Below are 9,212 nucleotides of genomic sequence, written 5' to 3' on the forward strand. Positions count from 1 at the left end.
AACATGTAAAAAAAGTGACTATAATCCCTCAACAAGTTTTGGCAAAATATTGGGAGAAATAGCTACCAAGTTGAAAAGAAAACCTAGTTTGGCAGATGTAAGATGAAAGCTAGGAGTGTTTTCAACATGGTAAAGGAAGCAAAGCACTTGGTGACAAGCCAGGGATATACCAGCCTCTTCAGATCTGCTCAATGTGAAAGTCAGGGTGCTGTGTCATAAATGAACCCCTAAAGGGTTCTGTCCTGAAGTGCAGGACAGAATGCAGAAGGAGCAGCTATGAATTCCTGCAGAAAGACTCAGAACCACACAGAGGTGCAGGTATAGTGCATGAGCGAGGGCTGGGATTCAGCCTCATTTGCCACCTACCTTGGGTGACCTACTAGCATAAACAAGCTGATTACTAGATAAACTATGTCACTGTGGCATAACGATTATGATTATTTGGAACTAAAGACACTTGAAAGATTTCAGCTGCGAGAAGTGTGTTCTCACTCCTCTTTCTGAAAGTAGGAGCTAAAGCTCAGTGTGAAAGATGCCCCTCCTATACCAGAACATTCCTATAACCAGAGATGAGGAGTCAAGTTCGAGAGAGTTCCATACAAACTCTTTGTTAAAGCAACTCTCATTGTCCTCTAGCTGCCCTGTATATTTTAGTTTCTTTTCCACAATTGCCCCTATTGTTCAAGTTAGCTTGAAAGCATCTCTCTTTGCCACTTTTTTGAATCTTCATTTTCTTGTGGAGATGTCTATTATATCCAAAAGCAAAATTTTATGCTTTTTGCCCATTAACTTATGTCTGTTTAATTCTCAGGCCCAGCTGGAGCTCCCAAAAGAATAAAAGCTAAGTTTTAGCCTTTCTATACTAGCAAGGAGGAAAAGGGCCCATCTGATTTTAAAGTGCTTAGGAGAACAACTCATTTTCTGATTGCAAGAAAATGCATTCATAAAGTGTATTCTTGAAGCTCTCTTAGCCATTAGAACCAACGGGTGGGGAGGCAAATGCCTATCAACAGCTTTCGTGAACATGGTGGGATGGGAGCAATTTGACCTCCAGCCCTTGCTACGTGTTCATGCTAGTTGATTTAATAGGTTTTGTTCTTAAACTATTTGTACTGCAGTGATTCTACCTGCATCAGCAGACATAAGTACCTTGTGATACCAAACAGTCACATTGATGGAAATAGTTTTCTCACTGCCACTTGCTAAGCTAAAGTAGTTGAAGTAAGACAAAGGTAGACATGGGTAAAGGGACTGAAGAAAATGGGAGGAACAGCAACTCCAAGGACAAGGACTGTTTGGAAATTGCTAAGAGGAGGTCCTTCAAGGTCCGTGATCTTTGGAGGTTCATCTTTTGCTTTGTCAAGTGCACTGCCCTCCCTCAGGGCTCCATAGCAGGATATATGTTACCTCTTTGAAATGTCACTTATCACTTTGTATGGCAACATTGCATTGGTGTGTCATGAGTTCCTTGAAGAAGGGAACTCTGCCTTGGATGCATTTGCCAGCATGTCCCTAGTTTGGGAAGAGTATTCCCAGCAGTGCCCTTTCGATGGCACTCAATCCATGGTTTTCTAAGTGAACCTTAGTTCAGACCTTATAAGTGTATTTTAAACCTAAGTGAACCCTAGTTCAGACCTTATCCATGTATTTTAAACCTAAAGGTAAGAGCAGGGCTACTAAAATTTGCATAAATATTTTCCTGTGAAATAAGTGCTTTTTATTTATGAAGTCTTGTTACTTTGCTGAAATTTTGTCATCAAAAACACATAAGATTTCATATAATATTCCTCTTCATTTGGCCAAATTAAAAAAAATTAGCTATTCATAAAATACTAGGTACTTTCGCTTTGCTTCTAAGAATGAATCTTGGAACAACTGCCCAGGGTCCCTCTCTGAAGGTCCTCACTCCCTTCCCCATTTTCACCTACCTGGAAAATCACACATCACTGTCACTTCCCAAAGGTGGAGCCAGCTTTAAGGGGAGAGAACATATACACCCCCCACTTGATGGCAGTGTCAAGGGATTTATGGCTATATTTCAATTTTTTTTCAAGAAGATATTAAATCCTTTATTGATTACACATGATAATGGATGACACACTGGCTCCAGTCCCATCTGTGATTTTATCTGCTACAATAATTCAACTTAGATATATTGTACAGGAAATGCCAATAACCATTAATAACCAAATAAACTCCATAACTCTGCTTGGGTGACCCTTTTAATGGTGAACTCCAAGTCACAACACAATAACTGGCAGTCAACTACCAAGATTTCTTCAAACAATGGCTTCTCAGCCCAAACAGGTTATAAATAAATTTCAAATGGAAGCTGGCACCACCCTGAAGGAATTCCACCTTCACATTTTTGGGAAAGTTGACCAAGATGGCTTCAGAGTAGGCTAACTTTACAAAGCACATTTTTAAAAAGACACATTTATTCAATGTCATGACCAGACAATTACATTTAGCAATCAATAGCATGGGTAAAAAAAAAAAAAATCTACATTAAAATGCTCTATTGGAATGCTTTCCACTTTCCACAGAACAGAAATTAAAATAACCTGTTAAACAATTATTCACAAATACAGTGCTTGAATTTTTTGCCCATAAGCATGAGAATTGTCTGAAACATGTCTTCTTTGCAGCAATAAGACCCTGCCACCACGCCTATGCTTAGCGAGGTTCACAAATCTGTTGTAACCTGTAGTTCTCTCACTTTCTGGCTCTCTTTGCTACTAAACTTTGTTCCCTGCCACCGCCGTAGCTACTGCAGCTGCTGAACCACCTTGGTTTTGTGGTTTGGGAAGTATTAGCCTCCACCAGCTTCTGCTAGACCTTTTGCCTCCAAAGTTTCCTTTCAGGAGTCCAAATTTGAAGATTGTAACTGCCAAAATTATAGTAGCTTCCACCACCACCAAAACTGCTTCCATCATTACCAGATCCATGATAGCCATCCCCACTGCCACCCTATCCACCACATGGATGCCACCAAAGCCACCTCAACCACTGAGGTTTCCTCCATGAACAAAGTTGTCATTACCATTAAAACCACCTCCATTACCACCACCAAAGTTTCCAGAACCACTTTGACTTCTTTGGCTGGATGAAGCACTGGCCATCTCTTGCTTAGATAGGATTTTCCTTACTTCACAGGTGTGGCCATTCATAGTATGGTATTTCTGAATGACAGTCTTGTCTACAGAGTCATGTTCAGTCATCAAAAGTCACAAAAGCGAAGTCTCTCTTCTTGCCTCTGCCTTGATCAGCCATGTTTCAATCACTTCAATTTTCCCAAACTGCTTAAAATAATCTCTCAGGTGATGTTCTTCAGTGTCTTCTTTAATGACAGAAACAAAAATCTTTTTCACAGCTAAATGGGTCTTTGAGAATCTTTGCTTGACACAACTCTCTTTGGATCCACCACTATTTCACCCACCTGTGTGTCTTTGCATTCATGGCTGCAGCCACCTCCTCCAACACGGCGTAAGTGGCAAGCCCAAAGCCTCTGGTCACTTAGTGTTTGGATCTCTCATTAACACATAGACAGAGCGATCCAAGTTACTCAGAATGGCTTCTCAGACCCTCATCGGTTGTTTCAGAGCTTAAACCTTCAATGAAGAGTTTCCACAGCTACTCCAGCTCCTTGGGAGAATCTGACTTAGACATGATGGCCGTGCAAGGGGAGTAACGATGCTTACTTGGTGGTGCCCAAGGGCAGAAAGTGTGGCTATAGTTTAGAACCATCACAGTGACCCTTTCTCCAAAGGCACCGTGTGTCTTGCACCCCATTTCTTTTCCTTGTCTTTCCCTCCATCCTACTGCCTGGAACATGCCTTTTGGCCGCAGCCTGAGGCTGAGGCTGGGTACTACAGAGTCATAGGACAGGGGGCCTTTGGGTTACTGGGATCCATCACACCTGCCCTTTACCACCTCCTGTCTCTTCTATCTCATTCAAGAAGCTATTATTTTATATTTTCTATCACTCAGGCCCAAATCTAATCTAGATCAGCAAGACTAGTGTGTAAAACCTAAACGTTTAAGGTGGTAAGAATAATCCTAAAAGAATACAGGAAAAACAACATGCCACCAGCCACTCCTGAAATTTGGAGGTTATTGTTATGATTTTGCAAGGAGAAATCCTTTAAGAAATCCTCCCTTCTACTTTCCATAGGTAGCAAGGGGCAAGCCCTAAAGCACTGAGGTGTTTCTGCTGGACTTGAACTATACAGCACAGAGTGGGTTCAGGGGGTACTCTGTATCCTTGAAGGGTACCTGGGATACCTGTTACAATGCTTGTCTCAGATTCTTAGATCAAAATTCTTACAGATTCTCAAATCAGGGTACTTTCACTGAAGCTAAAAATCACCTTTTATCCCAATGCAGTTTAGCATCATAAATGAGATTGGGGGCAGATTCAGAGACTGCTAAGTGTGAGGAATTATTCAAGTGAGAGAATTACATATAATGAGTAGTTATATATAACATGTATAGGACTAACACAGCTTGACCTGCTCCCACCAAGATTAACATTTTCCTACATAAAATATTCATGCACTCCCTTTTTTGAGAAAAAAATTTTCAAAGCGTCTGTGAAATTATTTTGTTAATTGTCTCTCCTTTGACCGTGTGTCAGTTGGGATCTTCCTGGGTGTGTTTATCCTTTTGTATGAGTTCTTGCTAAGTCAAGGATTCTGGCAGAATTAGCTCTGATGCATTTTAATGCCATTCTTCATTGTTAGTCATCGTCAGAAAATTATAAATATTCCATGTTGGGCATTGCCTAGTGTTAGGCATCAAGGATCTATGGGAATAATCTTTTTCTGATAATTACTAGAGAGGTTTCTGGTTTACTAACTTGTTGAGGTTCTGGAGATTTATTGACTTAAAGCTAATTAAATTGTTGCCTGCTGCTTTTGAAATTCCACCACAGAATCTTATCTGTTTTAAGTGCAGGCTTTGTGTGACTCTTTGATCAATTGAAACACCGACATTTTCCCCAAGGGTTTGCAGGGAGGGGAGAGGGAGGAATAGGATGGACTTCACAGAGGTTAAGGTCACATACTTACAAAAACAGTTTACACACAAAAACAGTTAAACACAGTTTTGCTTTGCTTTCTTCCTTCCTTAGATTTTTGGAGCAGTATGTTTAAACATTTCCCTTCCAGAATTTCTCTTTGCATAGAGTTTCTATTTGGATGTCATTCTGATTTCTTTTAACATCTGATTTTTAGGGCAAATTTTAAAACCATGATTTTGCTGGAGGATTGTGAATGCATGAATCATTTGGAATCATTTTACCTCCAAAATACAGGTTTTTTTTTCAATTTAGAATAATACTGAAGAAGCTTTAGGAGTAGAACTAACCACCATCTGTGGACATATTCTAATCTATGATGTTCTTCACATCAAGCTTTTAGGATTAGAACTGATCAAGAAGCAAAGCTGTGGTCCTGGAGCCTAATTGTCTTTTGCCACCAACCAGTTGTATGACCTCTTTTGTCAGTTATGTCATTTTATATTCTCTGCCTCAGTTTCCTCCTCAGAGAAATGGTGATATTCCCTGAACACTCCCATACGGTGGCTGTGAAGATTAGGAAACCACAGATTCACAGTCTTAAAAAGAAGTAAATGTTGTTTGACACTGTTTATTTATGTTTCCGTCATCATAATTATAGTAATAAAACACATTTATGCTGAGCTTTAGACTTTACAGTTTTCACATCTGTCATCTCATTTCACCTCACATGGATGTAATTAAGTTATGTATTATGTTTATGATTCAGTTTCTGAGACGAGGAAACTGGGGCAAGAAAGGCTAAAAACTTTTCTCAAACAATGATTAAATGATAAAACCAAAACTCAAATCAAGGTATGCTGAATCCAACTTTCCCAATTTCCCTACCTCACGCTGAAGCTTCATGGTGGCATTGAATTTAGAATGCAGATATCAGAAAATGTTTAGTCTGAGTCCTTAATTATATACATGGGGGAAATTATGCCCAGAAAAATAAAGATTTGCTTTGAAGAGGAACCGATATTGTGTGTGTGTGTGTCTATGTGCCTGTGTGTCTGTGTGTGTAAGGTCTGGGGTATAGGCCAGAGGTGCAGGGGTGAGAGGATTCACCAAAGATGAAGTAGGGAGCAGAAGAAGAGGTGGATTCACTGAAATGTACTGCTGAGGGGAGCAGCAGGCAAGACAGGAGAGCTGCCATGTGGGCTATCTCCCTGACTGGGGATAGAGCTCAGGCCATAGTGGTGATATCACTGAGGCTTAACCCCTAGGCCACCAGGGAGGCCCTGACCTGAGTTTCTTGATGACCACGTAAGAGTCTTCTGCCACTACATCTACCATTAACCCACAGACACTCTGGTAAATCACTGAGGACCATCACATTCCCACAGGAAGAATAATGTTTCCTTTAAGTAACTTGAGAATTAATATCCTCACTTTTCTGCAAGACAACTTTTGTCACCTACTGTACAAGGCAAATAGCATCCTTTCCATCAATGAGTTATTGCCATGCTGAGAGGATCCCTCCAACTTCCCCTTTGTAGCAAAGACCTCCTCTTCATCTCCCTGTGAATTCTCCCTTTCTCATGGGAAACCTAGAGTCTCATGTGAGCTGCCCCGCCTGCTGTGATTACTCTGGTGCTTGCATGGGCTGTGAGGTGTGGCTCACACATAGTGAGGTCATTTCTCACAAGTGGCTTTTGGCTGCAAAGAGGAGCTAGGACGTGTTGTAGCACATTTTACCTTGTAGCCTCAGTGAAGCGAAGTGCGTGTGGTTTAGCAGCGCTGACTGGCTTAAGCTATCCACAACAGTCAAAGGAGGGCCTACTTTGTAGAAAGAAGAGGAGCCACATTTTGTGTGAAGTCAACTCTTCAACAAAGCCTAGCCCTTTGTTATGGGAATATAGGTTGGAAGCAAAGCTGAGAGCAGGTGTTTACAATGGGTACAGAGAGTGATTCGAAAACAGGAAGTGTCTATCATCCATCATCGTGCCTACAGGGGTGAGCTAATTGCTCATAAGAATGGAAGATTTCTGGAAAGGGCTTCTTCATCCAACTGCTCACCAGCCAGAATCTCCTCTGACTCAGGGGCACTGCATTTCTGAAAGGCTGTTGCTGGTTCTCATATACAATCGATTTTTTCCACCTGAGAGCCTTCATACACACTGTATCGATTCACCTGTAACTCTCCTCCCATGCCCGGCTGCATCTCATGTTCATCAAAAATGTTTTCCTCCACCACTCTATTGAAGGATAAATCTTCCCAAGGTGTGCAAACAGGTCTCCCAACGAAGTGTCACTTACTTCCCATTCCTTAGCTCAGGATTTATACCCCATTTTGCTTCATTATTTTTGGAATTGAAAAGTCTTTGTGAATTCCCTGTACATATTTTTTTCCTTTACTACTCTGATGTTAATTTGATTATTCTGCCAGCCCAAGAGAAACCCCTGAGGGGTAGGGGGAGCTTACTTCTCTCTCAAACACTACCTAAAATAGATCCCTTTTGAGTCCTGTTTTTCTTTATAACCTTATATTTGATTCTTTTTATTTGATTCTTTTCTAGCACACGTTTAAATTACTTATTTGTTGTTGCAGTAGATATTCTCTCTCTTTTCCTGCTAGACTTTAAGATCCATGATTCTGGGCAACATTCAACTTTCAAATCCAGTGCCCAAAAGGTGTGCACATTCAAAACATGTGCTGAATGAATATACTGAGTTTACTCAACTAGGTGAATTGAGATCACTACTAAGGAGTTAAATTTAAGTGAGACATTTAGGAAAAAAAAGAACAGGGTAAAATTACAGTGTGACAATAAAAGAACAACTAATATTCTAAACCAGAAAATTAGCTTGCAAGCATTTGTACTAGTAGTATTGTTATAGAGCAGCCCCAATATTGAACGGGTTGCCTGGCTGTGGGTCCTCACCCGCGCGCTTAAAAGGGGCTTATTAATACTCCACTACAGACACACACAAAAGCTTAATAAAAGGTTTATTTACAAGGGAAAAGGAAATAAGGAAAATGTACAACTCAGGGAGAAAATAGGGAAATAAAGTCTTTAATGCATCCTACCTGATCCGACGACCTGGAAACCCAAAGTCACTCTCAGAGCTGGCCAGACGCTGCGAGCTGGCGGAGAGCCAAAATGGGGATCCCCCAAAGCCCACGTGTCTGCCTTTTCTATCCACCTGGCTGCTTAACCCCACCCTCAGGTCCCAGCTACCTTCCCTTTGGTGGTGATGGGATTTGGAGTTCCCAGTGTCTTTGGCTTTGGCCTGGGGTGGGGGTGGAGTCCACAAAGCCTGTATGGAATTAGCTTTAGGACATCCTTTCCCCCTAACAATATAACCCCAATATCAGAAGTAGCCTATCCTTTGAAATCAAACTGAAACTTGTTTAAATCTACTCTGAGTCCCTCCAGGTTTCTCTGGGTTTGAGCAGAAGAGCCTGGTTCACAGCATTTTTTATTTACTTCTGGATCACCTTCCGTGTGTGTGTGTGTGTGTGTGTGTGTGTGTTGAATTGTTTAGTGTGTAGGTATGCGAACTGCCTGTGCTCACCGCTCCTTTTCCCCAGAGGCAATAAATCCACACCTTCAGATCCCTACTCCTTTCTTTTGTAGTTTAGCTCTCTCCTGCCAAATAATGCTTTGGAAATTTTACCATCAATTCTAACCTATTTTTCAAGGTATTTTTCTCAGGCCAAGATCATTCCATCCTTAACAGAAATTCTGGCACCTTTAAAATAATTTATTATTTCACTTTGCAGCATTAAAGTTCACCTCATTATGAGTAATGGAATTCACATGAAGCTAAGGTAAGCTGCTTAAAGAATTTATTGTTAAGGATTCTGTGGTTTCTCATAGAACTCAAGAACTGAATAACCAGGCCTTGGGACAGTGTCTCACAGTCAAGGACATAGTCTCTGAGGATCACAGGCAATTCTCACAGAAGGGAAAGTTAAAGGGAGTTGGCCAGACATTCTGGGGAATGTTTACATTGTAGCCTGTGAGGGTACCAGGTCTGAGCTCATGTCCTCAATGATACTAGTTCCCATTGGCCATTCACTACAGAGCACTTTAACATAGAACATTTTTAAATGAAGAAAAAAAAAAACAAAAACCATCTTTGCTTCACTTGAAAAAAATTAAAAAAAAAAAACCCAAAACTCCTTTACCTTTCAAGTAAGATACAG

At 40.8% G+C, this 9,212-nt stretch overlaps 1 pseudogene; it reads right to left on the reverse strand.

Moving 5' to 3' along the window:
- Positions 1-2,715: 2,715 nt before the first annotated feature.
- LOC119258218 (heterogeneous nuclear ribonucleoprotein A1-like) lies at positions 2,716-3,669 on the reverse strand (annotated as a pseudogene).
- Positions 3,670-9,212: the final 5,543 nt, after the last annotated feature.

This window comes from Talpa occidentalis, unplaced genomic scaffold (genome assembly GCF_014898055.3).
Source record: "Talpa occidentalis isolate TD23 unplaced genomic scaffold, MPIMG_talOcc4v2.1 talOcc4.4, whole genome shotgun sequence".
Lineage (NCBI taxonomy): Eukaryota > Metazoa > Chordata > Mammalia > Eulipotyphla > Talpidae > Talpa > Talpa occidentalis.